This window comes from Colobus angolensis, unplaced genomic scaffold (genome assembly GCF_000951035.1).
Source record: "Colobus angolensis palliatus isolate OR3802 unplaced genomic scaffold, Cang.pa_1.0 Scaffold256, whole genome shotgun sequence".
In the NCBI taxonomy this organism is placed as follows: domain Eukaryota; kingdom Metazoa; phylum Chordata; class Mammalia; order Primates; family Cercopithecidae; genus Colobus; species Colobus angolensis.
In genome coordinates, this window is record NW_012115777.1 from 2,909,960 (window position 1) to 2,931,294 (window position 21,335).

The 21,335-nt window shown below is 40.9% G+C and overlaps 1 protein-coding gene and 1 pseudogene across 1 annotated transcript in view; one reads left to right on the plus strand and one right to left on the minus strand.

Annotated features, from left to right (window-relative positions):
* The window catches only part of LOC105515203 (liprin-beta-1), a 173,411-nt gene that overhangs the window by 94,857 nt on the left and 57,219 nt on the right, over positions 1-21,335 (minus strand). The gene's annotated exons all lie outside the window — the stretch shown is intronic.
* Positions 8,636-10,227, plus strand: LOC105515225 (annotated as a pseudogene).

Here is a 21,335-nt window from a genome sequence, read left to right on the forward strand (position 1 = left end):
GCCTTGACATTATAAAACACAATAAGAATGGCTGCATGCTTATATGTTTGGCAGCTATACAAACAATTTGCATGTCTTTAGCAGCTGGTTCCATCATGCAATAGCCTGGCCACAGGGTACTGAAAAATTTTATACAGACAAAAATGAAGTTAATACCTGCAATATCTACTGGAAACGGTTGTTGCAAAAACTAAACGAGGTCGTCTATACACAGGCAGTCATACTGTCTGCAATTTTTCAAAATATTTCAACATGGGTATTTTTGTGATACAAGGGTAATAATTATTTTTAACCTATACCCTGGGGTAGTTAGGATTTGAATGACTAATCAAAAGATCATGTAAACAGACAACCAAGTCAACCATGTTTATCTCTGATGAATACCAGAGGGTTGTTACTTACAATAATGAATGCTGCAAATGATTTTTCAGTGTTCATAATGGGCTCTAAGTATTGCAGAGACTTTCCCACTCTTTCATAACCTGAAAATAAGACTCTATCTAGCCCAGTTGTCTAAGTCTTTCAAAGGGTGCCCTCAGACCATGAAGTTCTGGGGATCTGATGTACAGCATGGTGACTATAGTTAATTTTTTTATATATTTGAAATCTGCTACAATAGATTTCACACACATACACACACAGTGAGGTGATGGATGTGTTAATAAACTTGATTGTGGTAATATTTCACAATGTATGCATACGTGAAATCATCACATTGTGCACCTTAAATATATATAATTTTTATCTGTCAATTATGCCTCAATAAAGCTGGGTAGGGAGGGGGAAATGGTGTCCTCAGCTGAAGACGCTCCCCAGTCCTGTTTCTAGATGCTTCGGAGGAAATTTGGTCACCTGATGCTGTCAAGAAAGTTAACCCAATCCTGATGCTAGAATATTGTCCCATCTGCTGCTAATGAAACTTTTTGTTCAGTGTTCTCCAGATCCACCAAAGGACAGACCACAGAGACTGTCTAGAGCAGCTCTGTCCATCAGGACTTTCTGAGATGACATAAATGTTTTGTTCGCCTGACTAATAAGGTAGCCACTAGTACAGGTGGTCACCAACCACTTGAAATGTGGCTAATGTGACTGAAGAACCAATTTTTGTTTAATTCCATTTAAATTTTAGTAGCCGCATGTGGCTAGTGGCCACCCTGTTGGACAGCACAGTTTTGGAGCTTACAGAACAAGGTTCTGTGATGTTTTTGTGCCTGCTGGCCATTAAATGTTATATGTACAGCAGAATTCAGTCTGTAAGTTGCATTCATGGCCAAGCTAGATGGTAAAGCTGTGGGACAGGGAACCTGTAGCTCCCCTCTATTAGCCCGGTGGACTATGTCAACTCATGATGCATGAACAACTCAGCGGAGGTCAGTTCTCAAAAGTGGCAGCATAACTGCAGGGAGTCTGTGGACTCTGGAGGCGAATCTAGGTCCTCTGAATTGCACAACTTAATATTAGAATGAAAATACACAATTCAGAGGCTGTCATAAAATTAAACTACCAACCACGGGAAAGCAGAGTGTGTAGCCTTTGGCAGCGGTATGATGCGGTTTAACCTTGCGTACACCAACACACTCTTTTCACCATCTGCCCCCCACTTTAATTAAGTACATGAGCCTTGATAAGGTTGTGTCTGGGAATGAACATACAAACAGAGCATAGGAAATCATACCCATCCTCTCCCTGCTCCCGAAAACACACATTATAAATATTTCAGCTAAGAATTTGGTTTGGAAGAAGGAAGTCCTTGTCACAATAATTCTCATAAAGCAAACTAAACAACTGAAATAAGGCAACGTCCTTGTTTCTGAAGAGCATCACTTGAAGCCCATTTACTTGGTTCTTTTTTTTCCCTTAATTGTTTTTACTGGTAAAATACATATAAAATTTACCATTTTGGGGAGAAAAGAGGGAAAGGGAAGATGTCTGTCAACAGGTACAAAGTTTCAGTTAGACAAGAGGAATAAGTCTGGTGCTCCATCGCACAGCAAGGTGATGACAGTTAATAATAATGTGCTGTATACTTAAAAATAGCTAAAAAAAATGATTTTAAATGTTCTCACCACAAAAAAATGATAAATATTCAAGCGATGGCTATGCTAATTAGCTTGCTATGACCATTCCACAATATATATGTATCCAAATATGACGTACCCCATAAACAAATATATGTCAATTAAAAATAACTTTAATACAAGAAAAATTAAAATACAATTTTAATCATTTTTAACTGCACAGTTCTGTAGTATTAAGTACTAAGTATATGCTACTCTATAATACTAAGTATTAATTCAAATTTCCATAAGTTTTTGTCCTCAAAGGTAAAATGATATACTAATACGTAAAAGAGCATTTAAACATGCACAAGATTAACATCAAATTCAAAATAACGCTCATGAGGGAAGCAGGGACAGAAGGTGTTCAGGAAAGAAATAAAAGGGGGCTTAAGTTTTATCTATATTTTCTTTTTAAAGATACAATGAAATAAATATGGAAAAATGCTAAGACTTGACCAAACTGAGAGATTTAAGTACATAGGCGTTTGTCGTATCATTTTCTATATGTTAATGTATTCTTCTAACTTTTTTTTTTGAGATGGAGTTTCATTCTTGTTGCCCTGGCTGGAGTACAGTGGCCCGATCTCAGCTCACTGCAACTTCTGCCTCCCGGGTTCAAGCGATTCCCTTGCCTCAGCCTCCCAAGTAGCTGGGACTACAGGCATGTGGCACCACACTCAGCTAATTTCTTGTATTTTTAGTAGAGATGGGGTTTCACCATGTTGGTCAGGCTGTCTTAAACTCCTGACCTCAGGTGATCCACCCGCCTCAACCTCCCAAAATGTTAGGATTACAGGTATGAGCCACTGCGCCCAGCCCTTCTTTTAACTCTTCATTTTGACCTAATTTTAGACTTACAGAGAAGTTGCAAACATAGTACAGGGTATCCCTACACCTCTCAGCTTACAACACTAACATTAACCTCTTACACAGCCATAGTACAATGATCAGACCAGGTATTAACTTTGGTACAACATGATTAACTAAAACAAAGATGGTATTGGAATTTCCTGTTTTTCCACTAATGTCCTTTTTTTTATTCTACAGTCCTATCTAGAATCACACATTCCATTTAGTGGTTCCTTCTCCTTGGTCTCTTGCAGTCTGTGACAGCACCTCGGTCTTTCCTTGCCTTTCTTGACCTGACACTTGTCAGAAACTTTGTCAAATGTCCCACAACTGGAGTTTGTCAGATATTTTCTCATGAATGAGATTATACACTGTTGGCAAGAATACCACAGAAACGATGCTGCGCCCTCAGTGCATCCCATCACAGGTTCAGGACGTCTCTTCTTAGTATGCTTAAAATATTTTATAATTTCAATAAATGAAAAATAAATAGCTGCATTACTTTAGGTTCTTTAGAGATACAGAACCAATAGGAAATGAATGGGTGAAAGGAAGGAAGGAGAAAGATGGAAGAAAAAGGAAGGAAGGGAGGCAGGAGGGAGGGAGAGAAAGAGAAAGGAGAGAGATTTTAGGGAATTGTTTCCTGCAGTTATGTAGACTGAGAAGTCCCAAGATCTGTTAACTGTAACCTGGAGACCGAGAAAACCCAATGGTATAATTCCAGTCTGAGTCTGAAGGCTTGAGAAGCAGGAGAGTTGATAGTGTGCCAGTCTGATTCTAGGAGCAGAGAAGGACTGTGCGAAATCTCCTTTACTCAGTGTTTTGTTTTACTTAGGCCTCAGTGGATAGGATGATGTCTACCCACATTGAGGAGGGCAATCTGCTTTACTGGGTCTACTGATTCAAATACTAGTCCATACAGAAATACCCTCATGGAGACCCCCAGAATAATGCTGAACAAATCTCTGAGCACCACACGGCCTAGCCAAGATGAAACATAAAATTAAGTATCATAACAGCTTAACTTCTAAATTAGAAACTTCCTACTCTGTACATTTAGGTTCCAAATCCCATCAAGTCAAATGAATCTTAGGAAGTGTTCCAATTCTTAGTTATTATTGGCTTCAGGCCTAAAACATTATAAATCTACAACATACTATCATTTCTAAAACTTCAAGAAGCTTTATTACAGTTGATCTTGCTTCAAGAGAAAAGGCAGCTTATACAACTTAGACAATGTAATAACTGTAATCCAATCGAAGCTAGACCTGCAGGTCTAAGGCCCTAAGAAAAAAATTAACATGAGCTGTATTGTTAATGAGGACCCCCAAATCCCCTGATTTTCTTTTGGAGGTGAAAGTGGAGTTATTTAACAGGGACTACATTCCTTGGCATGGCATCCTAAGGATGATGTGTGTCGTTGCTATTTCTATGATGCTTTAGAAAGAAAAACCTAAATGATCATATATTTTTCTAGAACAAGAAAGTGTGTTTCAGGTACTTTCACTACCTGAGTTGTATATTTTCAAAGTTGTGCACACACACACACACACAGAGAGATTATAGAGAATATATTTGATATGGTTTGGCTGTGTCCCCACCCAAATCTCAAATTATAGCTCCCATAATTCTCTGGTGTTGTGGGAGGTAAATAAATCATGGGGGTGGGTCTTTCCCATGCTGTTCTCATGATTGTGAATAAGTCTCATGAGAGCTGATGGTTTTGTAAAGGGGAGTTCCCCGGCACATGCTCTCTCTCTTGCCTGCCACCACGTAAGATGTGACTTTGCTGTTCCTTTGCCTTCTGCCATGATTGTGAGGCCTCCCCAGCCACATGGAACTGTCAGTCCATTAAACTTTTTTTTCTTTATAAATGACCCAGTCTTGCGTATGTCTTTATTAGCAGCATGAGAATGGACTAATACAATATCTCTACAAATATACAGTAGAGAAATGGTATAAGTAAGTAAAACTTCCGGCTGGGCATAGTGGCTCATGCCTGTAATCCTAGCACTTTGGGAGGCCGAGGTGGGCCGATTGCCTGAGGTCAGGAGTTCGAGACCAGCCTGGCTGACATGGAGAAACCCTGTCCCTACTAAAAATACAAAAATTAGCCAGGTGTGGTGGCACATGCCTGTAATCCCAGCGACTTGGGAGGCTGAGGCATGAGAATCCCTTGAACCCGGGAGACGGAGGTTGTAGTGAGCCGGAGATCACGCCATTGCACTCCAGCCAGGGCAGCAAGAGCGAAACTCCATCTCAAAAATAAATTTAAAAAAATAAATAAATAAAATTTCAAGTTTTGTCTGAGGCTGCCTCCCCTTGAAGCTCGTCTATCCTCGGGATCACTCTAAACTTTGGTGGTTTATGCTGGAAAATCATTTTTTCCTTAAATGTTTATATTCAGTTCAAAGTGTTCCATTTCCATGAGTAATGACAAAACATAGTTTCTCCCCTGCCTCCACTCCAGTGGCATGGAGAAGAAGCTACTTATGAATTCTTCTTTAGGCCCCCAGAGTTCTGGAAGGCAGTCACCAACTTTTTATGAAAAGGTAGAGAGAGGACTCCAGATCCCATTACGCCAAAGATGAAGCCAAATGCTAATTTTAAATCTCATTTTGGCCTGCCCCAAATGTGGACACCATTGTTAGGCCAGTTCTATATACCACAGGTACCTCTTGCAAGTCTCTTAGAACAAGCTGTTCCCCTCAAAGGATTTTCTTCCAAGGAACCAGAACATGGGTTTATTTTGGCCTGGATCAGCTCCTCCAGGAATCTTCCAGGGAGGAGGTGGGTGGTCAGCCTCCTGAGACAAGAGTGTGTAGAGGTCAGGATACGGGCTCTGAAGCCAGACTACCTATGTTTGAATCCAGGTTCTCGGTTTATGATCGGGGAATGTGAGAGAGTTATACAACCGTTCATGCCTTGGTTCCTCCTTCTATTGAATGGGGCAAGTGATGATACTTAACTGATTGAGTTGCTGTGAGTATTAAACAAATGACACATGTAAAGTGCTTAGTACAAGACCTGGCATATAATAAGTGTTAAATAAGTGCTAGGGAAAACTAGCCAGGTGTGGTGGTATACACCTGTAGTCTTAGCTACCTGGGAGGCTGAGGAAGTTTGCTTGAGGCCAAGGAGTTTGAGGCTGCAGTGAGCTATGATGGCATCACTGCACTCCAGCCTGGGCAACAGAATGAGACCCTGTCTCTAAAAATAAAACATAATAATAAAACAAAATAAAATAAATGCTAGGGAACATGTGGCTTCTGATTTAAACATCCTCCAGGATTAATCCAGGTCCACAATCACCCAGGGGAGCTGTGAGCACTCTGTGGGCACCTGTCAGGCTGCATCTGTTGGGTAGCAGAACCTGCTTCTTTCTAACTCTAAGTCTGCCTATTTCTTCTATCATGTCATCAGAATTCCTTAAACAATCTTATTTAACAGAACAAATGAATTTAAGCCAATTCTACAGTGAAAAACATGAGAGTGAGTCACGGCAAACTTTAACTGTAATCTTGTTAAGTGGAAATGGAGACAAATATTTAGAAAAGATCTTTAGAAATTGATAGATTCCAATGCATTGAGGTTCTTTTAGGTCAGATAAGTGTTTCTTGGCTTTTTGATTTCTATTTGTAAGCATGTCTCTCTCTCTCTCTCTCTCTCTCTCTGTGTGTGTGTGTGTGTGTATGTGTGTTTATACCCATGCCCCTTATTTAGAGCTCTAAATCTCCTAAGGACGGGAACCATCTTAGCCACACAAGAGAGAAGTAACCTCCATGCATTCGTCCTTCTACCCTCAAGAGGGATCCTCTTCAACGGGGGATGGTATGGGCATAGAATACACACACACACACACACACACACACACACACACACACACGTATATATACACCTACATACACATTTTTTTTTTTTGAGTCAGAGTGTCACTCTTGTTGCCCAGGCTGGAGTGCAATGGCGCGACCTCCGCTCACCGCAACCTCCACCTCCTGGGTTCAAGTGATTCTCCTGCCTCAGCCTCCTGAGTAGCTTGGATTACAGGTATGCACCACCACACCCGGCTAATTTTGTACTTTTAGTAGAGACAGGGTTTCTCCATGTTGGTCAGGCAGGTCTAGAACTCCAGGCTTCAGATGATTCACCCACCTCGGCCTCCCAAAGTGCTAGGATTACAGGCATGAGCCACTGCACTCAGCCTAGGGCATAGAATATTTTGGAAGCCAAGGGATAGATTCTGTGGCTTTCTATCCCCCTTTTTCCTTTCCTCTCTCCACATTCCTGGCTCTAATTCAGGCCTTTCTGTTGCCATGGTAACCAACAGTCTCAGAACACAGACTTCTGACAGCTGGACTTCTAGCCACTGAGACTCGGGATGTGAAGGATTTCTCATGTCTCCCCTTTTTGCCTCAGGAGTTAGCAGCACTTCTTCCATGTGGGCAGCCACCAGGGCAGGGTGTGACAGTCTTGCATGTATGTTTGCGTGCACGTGCGTGTGTGTATGCGTGTGTGTGTGTGTGTGTGCACACATACATGAGCACATTCTTCCAGCCCTACTTGCTTTCCAGGGCTTCACAGAAAAAGCTAGACTAAAAAGTGTCATCAGATGATGGGAGGATGGGCATCTAAACAGCGAAACCTTTCTGGAAAGTAATTTGGTATCAACTAGCACAAGACTGCAATATATTTGTGATGTTTGGTCCATCAATCCTACATATAGCAAAATAAGAGTCATAGTCAAAGATTTATGGAAAAGCAGGTTTACTACAGATTTATTTAGTAAAACAATAACTACCACCTAATGGTCATTAATAAGAAGTAATTAAAAATTGCAGAGTAACCATATATATGTTTGTTGTAGGCTATGCCATAAAATAATCTGTTTCAACTGATATGATTGCTACATTCACATATATGTATACGTGGATATATTGTGTATAAATATACAGATATATATGTGTGTGTTTATATAAATAAAAAAGATAAGGAAGTCAATCAAAATGTTTTGATAGGTATTACCTGTAGAAGGTGGGACTATGGCATGTTTGTTTTCATCTTCACACTTTTCTATATTTTTCCAATTTTATATAATGATCTTTTTATTTTATGATACAAGATCTTACAACTGTAATAGGACAAATGATGAGAGGTGGAGATGCTTAGTAGATAGGATGATATCACAATGAAGTAAGTTTTGAAAGGCAGAGGGCTGCCTCTTCTGCCCTTCACTGGGAGACTGTAAAAATAGGATAAGACTTCAATCTAAATGGGGTAGTTCTGAAGAGAAAAGGGAATGGGGCTGGGCATGGTGGCTCATGCCTGTGATCCCAGCACTTTGGGAGGCCAAGGTGGGTGGATCACCTGAGGTGAGGAGCTCGAAACCAGTCTGGGCAACATGGTGAAACCGTATCTCCACTAAAACTACAAAAATTAGCTGGGCGTGGTTGCGGGTACCTATAATTCCAGCTATTTGGGAGGCTGAGGCAGAAGAATCACTTGAACCCAGGAGGTGGAGGTTGCAGAGAGTCAAGATCACACCACTGCACTCCAGCCTGGGTGACAGAGCGAGGCTTCATCTAAAAAAAAAAAAGGGAGGGGGGATGAATAATGTTTTTGCTTAAGTACCATGATTCTCTTCTCCCTGGTCCCACCTACTTTTTCTTTTTTCTTCTTTTCTTTTTTGAAGCTTCTCAAGTTGAGACAGATTTGCACCTTTGAACTCCATGGCATATTCATCCTCTAACAGCGACATAGAGGACTACAGCTCCAAATCCAATTCCAACCTGAGCCTCTCTGTGGGCTATTTCCCCTGTGAGGACACAACCTCCTGTGAAGACACAACTTCCAAGGGTCCTTCCATCCACTTTCTCCCTCCCATCCAAGGGGCATGGGGGACTGAAAGGATAAGGAAATGCATGAAGAGACAAGACCAAATTCAGGATGAACCAGAGCAGTTTTGCAAACTAAGCATCTTCCTGGCCTGGGATGTGGATGTCAGCTCCGACAACACAGACTCAATAGCTAATAGGCTTCTATATGGAAACAACCTGTGGATAGACAAGTTACCAAAAGAAAGGACAAAACTGTCGGCAAACTGAATAATCTTGTGCAAGAGTTTCAGACATTTCTAGAAAATCTGAAAGATAATGAAGATGATGATGCCGTGTTTCCTGAAATGACTCAGAAAGATTTCCAGCTGTCTGGCGGCTCCCCTCCGGAAGTGGTTCAGGTCAGTCATCAAGAACATGATGCGTGTCAAGACCTGCCCAAGTGCAAACCACCAGAAAACAAAGATATTATGCAGTCTCCACAGACTCCTCCAAGGCTTAAGGAACATGAGCTGGCTGAGGAGAGCAGAGATGCCTCACAGGACAGTAAGGGATAGGCCTGGGTTGAACCACAGAATCTTATGACCACCAGGAGGCAGGTCCCAGGAGGTCTGACGTGAAACCAGTGGGAGACAGATAACAAGGAAAGGAGTCAGGGTGGAGTTTTAGGGAAAAGACTGAGGAACACTGAGGGAAACAAGAGGGTAGCAAGCAAGGAGGGCTAACAACTATATCTCCCTCCCCACCAAAAACGTACATATTTAGTATTAATGGGCATTGAAACTTTGCACTGATACTTGGGCTATTTTTTTTTTTTTTTTTCCAGGCAGATTCTTGCTCCATTGCCCAGGCTGGAGTGCAGTGGTGTGATCTCGGCTCACTGCAACCTCCACTTCCCGGGTTCAAGTGATTCTCCTGCCTCAACCTCCTGATTAGCTGGGATTACAGGCATCCGCCACCCTAACTTTTATATTTTTAGTAGAGATTGGGTTTCACCATGTTGGCCAGGCTTGTGTCTAGCTCCTGACCTCAAGTGATCCACATGCCTCGGCCTCCCAAAGTGCTGGTACTACAGGCATGAGCCACTGCACCCGGCCTATTTGGGCTATTTTTGCTAAAAGGATGTGAGTTCCACAAATGAGTAAATGTTGAGTTGGCTGCTGTCATGGTTATACCTACCTAACACATTCTTTATTTTCTTGGCAGATGATAAGCCAGGCAACTGCCAGCCAAAGGACAAGTGCTCCAGAGATCTCAATCCCGTCAGAGCAGCCGGAGAAGGATGAACTCCTTCCCACACACAGGCCCAGTGCTGCCTGAACTTTGGGTGGGCCTTCAGCTGACTGAGGCAGTGTATCCTCTCCCCTCTGCTGAGGAGGGATCACCCTGTGAAGGCCCCCCATCGGCCAGCACCAAGGAAGAGACTCTTTCACAGACACAAGAGAATTCAACCTCAAGAAACCCTTGAATTAGGACATTCCCTATAGACAGATTTTAAAACTTTTTGGAAAGTTGAAAATAATCCACAATGAGGATTCCATTAATAATCCCCATCAGTTTTTTCCTCAATAAACAAAATAAATGCTGTTACCCATGTCTTCCTCTTCCAGCACACCATCTTGATCACATTTCTAGCATATGTGCTGTCTAAAATTTCCTGAAAATTCTTTCTCAGGAAATTTTTAGTATTATGCTTCCTAAACTCAAGTATTATTTTTCTCTCCTCTCACCAATTCTTCCTGTATTTTACTGTAGTTTATCTATTTTATGTATTTTAACCTATTTTATCATTAACCCAAATCCCCATTTTCAGTAGACAGCAGCGTGACCCGTCAGATTTCCATGGTAGCAGGATGATTTGGATTGAACTTGCAGGACTTGAGCGAGTGGCAGTGGATATTAAGTCACCGAGGAAATTAATTTCAATTTCAGGAAATCGAACAGCAGTTCTGATATTCCCCAGGGACCTGGGACGCAATGTGAGGATTGTGGTCGCCACTTAACCACTCTAAGTCTAGCTGTCCTCATTCAAAAGATGTGGAAGATAATAACACATACCTCACAGGGTTAGTGTGAGAGTTTATGAGGTAACACAAGCACTTGATAAATATTATTACTGTTGTTGCAAGTAGACATTCTCCTAAGGAACTCTCCGGAGAACTTGTTCAAGGGATATCCAAGAGTGAGAGTTAATTAAGAGTCAATTCTCATTGAAACATTTCCCACACAGAGCAGTACTTACCAAAAGTTCAGAGTTTTCAGCAAATCTTAACCAAGTCCTCTCCCAACCCATTCCATTCTGCCCTTTGAAACTCGTTTGCAATTGTCGTTGAACATTCCATTAAAAGTCAACTTCTTTAAGGAAGGCTGCCCTCAGCCTTCTTGTCCTGACTCTCACCTCCCCAGCATCTCTACCTCATTCAACCACAGGTTCATTCAATGTCCTCCTTCTTCTGCTGGCACTACCATCCTGTGTGACCTTCAGAGTTTAAGTGGCAAAGCACACGACTCTTCAGTTTCAAATTCCTTCCTTTCCTCAATTTCAATTCTCTTATCCCTTTCCTTCCTCTCTTCTTCCTTCCTTCTACAAATATTTAGCAAATAGGAGTGTCAGATACAAAACAAAACAAAAAACAGAAAAACAGCTTGTCAAAACAAAAACAAAAAAACAGAAACCCTCAATATTTAGGCTCAAGTGACTTATTTAAGAGATAAAGTCAGGCAAACATACGACTATAAAGAGTATGAGTGATAATACTGTGTAGTGCATAAACATTGAGTTCTAATGAAGTAATAATCCACTCAGCATGGGGAGGTTGGTTGTAAAAGGTTTCCTGTTCCCCAACTTCTATCTGCTTCCCTCTAGATCCAACCCATACACCTCCTTCCCAAACTTGGCATGTCTACCACATCTAGTAACATCTGCCTTGCCTTGCCTTTCTCTTCTCCCAGATAGTTTAAAAAATCTATACTCATTAAGTTCCCGAAGGGGACCCTCTTGCTCCTCACTGCAGCCAACACACAGAACCATGGGGATTTCCCTCTCCATTTCCTGACTGCCTGGGAAACTCATCCTTAAAGATCCTGCTCTAGGGTTACTATTGGGCATTATTGATCCCTCAGGCAAAGGGATCATGACCCTCCTTTAGCTGTCCCCTAGTCCCTGCCCTGCCACCTTCTTGCCATGACCTGTACTTTTCAGCCCTCTTTTTAGATCTATTTTACTTGTAGACTGTGAGATCTAAAGGCAAGCACCAGGTCTTAGTTCCTTTATATTGCAAATCCTAACACACTGGGCTGGGCGCGGTGGCTCACACCTGTAATCTCAGCACTTTGGAAGGCTGAGGTGGGTAGATCACTTGAGGTCAGGAGTTTGAGATCAGCCTGGGCAACATGGTAAAATGCTGTCTGTACTAAAAATACAAAAATTAGCCAGGTATGGTGGCAGGGGCCTGTAATCCCAGCTACTCAGGAGGCTGAGGCAGGAGGATCATTTGGACCCAGGAGGCAGAGGGTGCAGTGAGCCGAGATGGCACCACTGCACTCCAGCCCGGGCGATGGAGCGAGACTCCATCTCAAAACACACACAAAAAAACAAAATCCTAACACAGTGTTTAGTACAAAGTCATCTATCTCTCTGACTCTATGTAATTCTTTAAATGTTTTTAAAGTATCCTGTCTATACAATTTTTAAAAAGTGAAATACAACAGCTTAAAGAGTTGCTATGCTTTAAGTCAAAACAGACTGATCAGTAGGGTCAAGAATAGAAATGAAAAGGGAGGCAGACAAGAAGAGAACATGGCCATGAAGTAGAAGTCAAGTGAGATGGCGACCTATCAATTGAGAAATCTATTAAGACTAAAGGAATTCAGAAACTAAATTGAAAATTTAATTCAACAAATATGCCTGGAGCCTTATTGTTGCTTTAGACTACACACTATGATAGGCCTGAAAGAAAGATGACATCTCTTACTCTCAAGAGACTTGCAACCAGTTTTATTATTTTAATTCTTACTCTAGTAATTAAGCTGTAGGACAAACTCAACCAAAATACTTTAAAAGACTGTCTACACTGAATAAGATGCACTGTTCTTTAGTAAGATTTCTGACATACTTGTGTTTATTCATCAGTGTTTTATAAACCTGTTTGGCAGGTATGAACCTGTCCCTACAATTTAAGCAATGTACTCTGCAAGCCTTTACAATAAAGTAAGACTTCCATACCCTTTGAGGTTGAGTGTCATGCTATATATTAGAAAGCAGGACAAAGTATTTTAAAATAAGAAATATCTCAATATTTCTTAATTATAGTGTCAAATACATTATTGGCCAGGAGTGGTGGCTCATGCCTATAATCTCAGCACTTTGGGAGGCTGAGGTGCAAGGATCGCTTGAGCCCGGGTCTTCGAGACCAGAAAATTCATGGCTCAAGAAGATGCATGGGTCCAAGTCTAACTGGCCACAAGAACAGTGTCTAAAATCCTCTTACAAAACAAAAGAAAAATGAAGCAAGTTATAAACGATTTCCTAGAGAGTGCTAAAGTCCTTACACCAACAATAAAGAAAATTTTGAAGAACAGTTAATTGCTTCAAAAATATGTCTCCTCATTCTACATTGCAAGTGGGAGAACTTATATAGCATACAGGACAATCTCCAATTTCAAGATGGACGGGTGGGTTTTATATTGCAATGCCTGGAGTCAATCTTTTCCTGCCACCTACTAATATCTCAAACAAATAGAACAACGCTGTGCTTTCAGAAGTGAAATAAGATCTTCATCAGATAACACTCACTGAGTGAGCCAGTCATGAGCAGAATGAGTAAAAAGCCTCAGGATAAATTCCCCCAAAGGGTTATTAGCCTAGACCAAGAAGTACCAAGACAAAACAATTTCCACTTTATTCCACCTTTCAAAGGAATTCCATGGTTTTAATGCCCATTTGATTTCAATATAACATGCTTTATAAGGAACTACTTCTAAGACATTTTCAAATGGTATGATATACACCATAGCTTTTCAGATTGTGGCATTGAAAGAAAATTCATTTCATTACTATTAAATTCTCTCAGTCCAAAAGAAAACCAAAATAGCAATTTATTTAGTTTTTCCTCACCTGTATCAATAAAGATTAATTTAAGCACAAATCTCTAAAAGAAAGAGCTCTCACCCTAGGGTAGAGGTTTCCCGCAAACCCACTCAGAAAGGAAAAGAAAACCCTTCAAACATCTTCATAGTTCATGTGTGTTTGGAGAGTTGTTTTCAAGTTTCACTTTCATCGATCCTTCTGTCACGCATCTTTGGGGCCAAGATTTTCCTCAAGCAGGGGATGGGGATAGAAAGAAGAATTTTTCTTCAGTAAAATCACTTTAGAAATCAAGTTAGTACCATATTGCAACCAACAACTTAATAATTGATTCATATAAGGATCAAAAATAGATGCTAAAACCATTGAGTGAATCACTGTCAGGGAAAAAACATGCACATGGTCTCTTAAGATGACCCCACAGGTGCCTTCTTAGTTATCAAGAGGATTAGGCACCTTTACAATGGAGAGGTCTGGCCAACACCAACTTAGCCAAGTGATTAAACTTAGCCTAGCTAATATCATACACCTTCTGAAGAGAAGCAATGTACACTTGCTAGCAATGTTTAATTTGAATCTAATTATGAGGACACCAACAGTTAGATGAATCTAGATTATAGGATATTTTACCAGACAACTGTCTTTGACTTTTAAAACATGTTAACATAATGAAACACAAAAAAGACAGGGAGACAAGACAGTTCATCCAAGAGATGAAGGAAACATGACAACCAATTGCTATTTGTAATTTTTGATGGACTCTTTGATCAAAACCAAAAACAAAACAAAAAATATAGTAAAGGATATTTTGGTTTTGAACATGGACTAGGTTCTTAGGAAATTTAGGCTGAAATATTTAAGGGTAGAAGTGTCATGATATCTGCAACTTACTTTCAAAGAGTCCAGGAAAAAAAAAGACAGAGAGAAAACAAAGATAGGGAAAATATAAAGAAAAACTAGTAAGTAAGTAGTACAGATCTCTATTAAAGTGTTACATCTGCTACACTTGTATGACAGTAATATCTTTTTTTTTTGAGATGGAGTCTCGCTCTGTCCCCCAGGCTGGCGCCTCCCGAGCTCACGCCATTCTCCTGCCTCAGTCTCCTGAGTAGCTGGAACTACAGATGCCCGCCACCAAGCCCGGCTAATTTTATTTCGTAGTTTTAGTTGAGACGAGGTTTCACCGTGTTAGCCAGGATGGTCTTGATCTCCTGACCTCGTGATCCACCCACCTTGGCCTCCCAAAGTGCTGGGATTACAGGCGTGAAGCACTGCACCTGGCCGACAGTAATATCTTCTGATATTATATATATTTAAAACATTAAAACATTTACTCTAAATAAAACCTAGGTATTAATTTGATTTCTCAAGTGATCTAAACTGGGCAATTCTTTAATCCGGATTTCTTCATTCATCCTGGTACCTGCCTTTGGGTTCACAGCTGGCTGCAAAGAATTTTCAGTCTCATAGATTGGTAAATATTCATCCTTCAAGTCCTAACCATAAAAAGGCAAATTGGTTCAGTTGAAAGCAGACTAGCATCTAGGTATTTTTCCAGAAGATGTAAGATTTCAGGAGTTTATCTAGCTTTTGCTGAGATTAAAAAGAATAATTTTTGCCAAATGGGGAGATAGGTCCTCTGCCCTTTGAAATTTTTGCAAGTTTCAAAGCCTGAATATCTGATGTCTACCTTCAAAATACCGTCTTTTAAATTTTCTGTTTCTCACAAATCAAGAACAGCCTGACACTGATAATACTAATAATTTCTTCAAATTGTTTGGACATTTGCTTTTATTTTGAGCAGTGACAGATTGTTCTGCTTCTTCCTACCTAACAAGAAGAACAGGCATGGTCACTATATAATGTACTGTGCATTCTGGGGGATTTCTGAGAGTGAAAGAGGGTGCTCTTATAGTCTTTTTTTTTTTTTCTTGAGACAGAGTCTCACTCTGTTGCCCAGGCTGGGGCACAGTGGCACGATCTTTGCTCACTGCAACCTCCGCCTCCTGGGTTCAAGTGATTCTCATGCCTCAGTGTCCCAAGTAGCTGGGACTATAGGCATACACAATCACACAGGCTAACTCTTATAGTTTCAGCAGAGACAGGGTTTCACCATGCTGGCCAGGCTGGTCGGGAACTCCTGGCCTCAAGTAATCTGCCCACCTTGGCCTCCCAATGTGCTGGGATTACAGGCATGAGCTACCATGCCTGGCCTATATAGTCTTTATGAACATTTTTAAGCATGCATCTCTTATATGATTAAAGCCATAGATTCTCTCTTAAACTAATGCACATATTCATATATACTGACTGCTTTGCAAATAATTTAAAAAGTTCAAAGACTCTCCGAATCTTATTCTTCAATCCCAGGTTAAAAACCCAAGTTCTTAAGTTTGACTTCCTGGCTTCAGTTCCCAGTCCACCACTTATTTGCTGTGGATCCTGGGGAAGTTATTTAACTTCTCTGTGCTGTTTCCTCATCTACAAACTACCATACTAATAGTATTAGACTCAAAGGGCTATGGTAAGGATTAGTACCTGGCACATAACGAGTGCTTACAAATTTTACCTGCTGCTGTCACACGATTCCTCTGTTTTAGTATCTGCTATTGCTCCTAATGACTACAGAATAAAGTTCAAGCAAACTACCATTAAATCTCTCTATAATCGGATCCTGAGGCAATTTTCTAGTCTTATTTCACAATACTCCCCCACTGCCCCTCATACTCCAGAACCTTTATGTTACTTGCTCCTTGTACCTTCATGCTCCAGTGCTTTTGCCTATGCTGTTACCTCTTCTTGCCCTAATGTGCTACTTCTCCAGTCTACCCTGCTGCCCATCCACTCCCAAATGGGCATTCAAGACCCAGGTTATACTGAAGCTCCTCCATAGAACAGAGCAGGTTGGAATTAACCTCACTCTTCCTTATGCCACCACAGAACTTCGCTTTTACCTGTAGTTAGTGTACATTTTATCCAGACTTACAAAAATGTGCACTTATCTCTTTCCCTCCCACTAGACAAAAGCCCCTATGTTCTGCTTATCTCTGCATGCTCCAAAGCCCCTGGCCCAGTTTCTTGTACACACTAGCTCCATGATAAATAATTCATAAAATGAACAGTTCATCTGCAGGAAATGATTTAGACAGATAATATCTGAAATTGAATGTCATTTCCTTTCAGAAAGCCTAACTAGCTTCTACTTTAATTAACTCTCGTCCCTGGATATTTAAATGAGGGGGGTGCAGGGAGACACAGCACACAGCACAGCGTAGATGTCTCCTGAGTGGAAAAGCTCCGTTTTATACAATAGACAAAGCTAGTTAACAAAAGAATATCCACATCTTTCTACTCCTCTGAGTACAGACTGATAGTACAAAGTGACTTACAAAGTCACCTCTGTTTTCAATTTAAAAAGTTTTTTCAAGCCATTGCATTTCTAAGTATTCCAGATATTTAAATTCATTCATTCATTCAAATCCACTTAACGAACATTAACGTGCTAGGGGCTGTGCATAAAAATGAGCATGATACATAACCTCTGTGTCACATGATTTCCTTTCACAGTCAGACACTACTGTTTCCGCCCGTTGATGCACATTTATGCAAGTTAATTTAAGGATCACAGTGGGCAGGAAATGATATATCTAGGCTAAAACGATGCATGAGACTCCTAAGGTGCCCTACAGTGGGCCATCAGGCATCACTAAGAATTCTCCCTGCTCTTTCATTCATTTATTTAGGATTCATTCACTTGCTGAGACGCCCCTAGGTGATGGCCATTATTACCTTTCACGCCAAGGACATGGGGATACATGATGTTGTTCCCTTTTTCTAAATGTTCAAAGCCTGGCAGCACAGTTAATTATCATTTGTTCAACAACAAATGATAATTTCTTGGGCACATTTTCCTTGCCTGTCTTCATCTCACAAGAGCCTATTTAAAAACGTCTTCTGGACATTGGTCTGGCTACACCAGCTTACAATTCATTTTTACCTTAAATGATTGGTTTTCTACATGAACCACACAGTGGGGCTGAGAAAGTTTCCTATCACAATAATTGGGATTACTTTGCTTCTGTTATGCAGTTGACACACGCGAATTGGCCCACTTGCTAAAATTTGTTTGCAACCACCACATTAGTTCCTTCACACTCATTCACGGACACCTGCAAAGGAGCGAGAATTCCGAGTCACCCTCGCAGAGTTCCCAGCTCAGGTTGAACAAGGCAATGCTCCACTTTCCTGCATCAGTTCAGCCCTCCTGCCATAAAGTGTCCTTTTCATGGTCTGTTCTGTGCCACATTTTTCACATTGTTCACAGGTTTGTGCTTGTCATCAGTCGTTGTGCTGTTTAAAATGGCTCCACGCACAGTGTGGAAGGGCTGCCTGGTGCTCCTGAGGCAATGAGGCCGTGCCTCAAGGACGAAACCAGTGTGTGAGGTCAGCTTCCTTCAGGCCTGAGTTACAAAGCTGTTGGGTGTGTGTCAGTGTTAATGACTCAACAACATATGTGAAAACGGTGTCTATGTCTAAACAGAAACACACATAAAACAAGGTTCTGTATTGATCAGTTGGCAAAAACGCTGTGGTCAAAGGCTCGCAGGAACCTGCCTCTGCACTTCCCCGAGGAAAAGTATTTGGTCATTCAGTGCTCACAATCACGTCAGAGCACAACTACCGCAAAAAACAAGAATCAACTGATTTTATCAGGTAAAGAGTGCAAAAACCCAGCCATACACTCTGAGTTCTTTCAGCTTTACCTTCTGAGAATTCAGTGGGGCCACAAAGTGAGGAAACAAAAGTCACCCTCTGGATAGAGGCACTTGGTGTTTTCTGTCCTTTTCTGTCCCCCTGGAATTACCCACAGTCTTGCAAAGAAGAGATTGCTGTTCTGCTGGCTAACAAGAGGAGAAAAGAGGTCCACAGGCCAGGGGGACTGTGGGTAAATGTAAATGGATTTTTCCTGGGTGTTGCTGTTTTCGCTTATGAGAATTCTAATGCTTTAAGATCTGCTACTCTTATTTCCTGCTTGATACTTGGCTTTCAACTATCCCAACCACACAGTAGGCCCAATCTTATTGAAAGGCCTGTGTGCGACCTCAGGTAAGACCAATGTAGACCACGAAGAATCAAAAATCCCACTCTTCTAAGCAAATAATGCATTCTTTAATTTATAAAAATTTATCAAAAATAAGACAATTTAAATCTCACCAAATCATCCAAAACTTTTGAAAATGCCTCAGAATTCACATTTCTCTTGGTAGAAATGTGACCTCCTCAAGCAGGAAAACAACTTCCGGACATCAATGTATTGGAAGCTAGCTTCTCTGTTCCAGGAATTCCATGCTTACAACCAGAAGCATCTAACAGAGCGTTCCATCCTGTGTCTTCTTAACTCTTCCCCAAGGTTGAGATAATGTTTATTTGTTGAACAAAGCAGTCATCCAAGAGCAGATTTGTTGAAAAGCTTCCTAGCAAGCTGAGAGGCCAAAGCAAAGAGGAAGAACAGCTAATCAGAAATCAAGAGCAAGAAAAGTTAGATCCAAAATAGAGTACAAAATGCCCAGAATAGCCCAGAAAGACAGCTGATGACCTTTTCCTCAAAAATATCTTAATATCACAGTATCAAATAGCCTAACTATGTCAAGCCTAACTATGTCACATAACTACTACTACAACAATAAAGGAATTAGGTAAAAAACAAACAATAAGCAAGAAAAGCTGATGGAACAATAACAATCTGTGTTCTGAACCACAGATGAAAACACAGAAGACAACTAACTGTTGTATTGTACTTAGGATTCCACCACTGGTAAGGGATTACACCTCAGCTCAAGGTAATAGTCACAAGAAACTCTCAGGGCTATTTCCATCTGAAAGCTGCTGCTATAATTTCTACAGAGAGAGCACACGTTATCTTCTGCCTACAGACTAAATGGATCCTGCTACAGTGGCTGTAAATTGCACATCCCTAATTTAAGTCTCCTGTCGGCTGAAGCAGCTCTAGGCTGTGATTTCACCGGAAGACTAGAATAGCTACAGTACAGAAGGAATGCAGACCACACCCAGGGGACTCAATCTCGTTTCTTTGATTATGATGCACACAGCCTTGAGCTACTGCTAAATAATAGATTTAAGAACTATTGAGATCCCTTCCCCAACTTCTCTACTCCTGAAACAATGGGAAACCATAGCTCACTGAAACGATGGAGTCAGAACCCAGGTTTCCCCAACGTATCATACATTAAACCACACATCCACTAAATAAGAGTAAAAATTGTCTTGGACCCTCTTCCCCCTTCTTAAAAAACTGTTGAGGCTATATATCTAAAAGGCATCACAGATACTTGAGCCTCCTAATTAAATGTATAAATGCATGGAGACTTGAGAGAAAAAACACCACTTGTTCAGTTATAGAGCCAGCATGTATGTACACACACATCCACACGCCACTTATTTGATCGTTTGCTAAATGTGCAAACTCTTCCTCTGTTCTACAGTTACACGCTAGCATATCTGTCTCCTAGAGGAAAAAAAAATCAAAGTCATTGGCTGCCAATTTCCTAAGAGGTGAGGAGAAAGCAAAGCAACTGAGAATGAAAAGACTGTTATGGCTTTGACAAGATGAGCAAATAGCTTCTAACAGCCCACAAACTACAGACACACACACACACACACACACACACGCACACACACAAAGCATCTGCTTGAAGAGAGAGTTCTAAAAGCCCAACTAAATCTCTATCTGATGGTAAAAGTGAGCCTAGATATTTGGTAGAAAAAGGAGAGAGCACTAAAGAAAACAAATGGAAAGGAAAACATCTTGTGAGTTCCATGATGAAAACAAGATCATTTACATATTGTCCAAGTTATCATGAACCAATTAAGCACAAAACAAACAATATGACACAATTCCAAATAAGACTGCCATCCCCAAACAGCATTTTTATAATTTTTAGTACAAATTGCATAAAATAAGATTTAGTTCACAAAAGACAGTCAGGAGACAGAAAACCCCACTCCCCACATAACGATGAAAGTGATAAAGACTGCAAAAAGGGTATACAGAAAATGGTGCAAAGGATAAATCCATAGTAGATGCTTTTCTTTGGGGATAACATTATCTCAGTGGCTACAAATTGACTACTTACAAACCACTGCACTACAGGGTGGAGTGATGATACAGGCAGGCATGAGTGAACAGCTAACCCTACTGCCCCACAACCTTCCTTGGCCTAATGCAGAGAAGACAGAGATGAAGCTGGACAAGAGGCTCCCACCTCATTCTTGTACCTGGGTCCATTCAGCCTCAAAAATGGTATAACCAGACAGCATTCACCACTATCATGCATGAACTCAAGGACGACTGGCACAGAGGAGAGACTAGGGTGTTGCTTGCACTCTTAGGCAAATGAAATTTCATATATTTGCCAGTTCCCAGAACACCTAAGACTGAAAGTACAGCCGGGAGCAGTGGCTCACATTTGTAATCTCAGCACTGTGGGA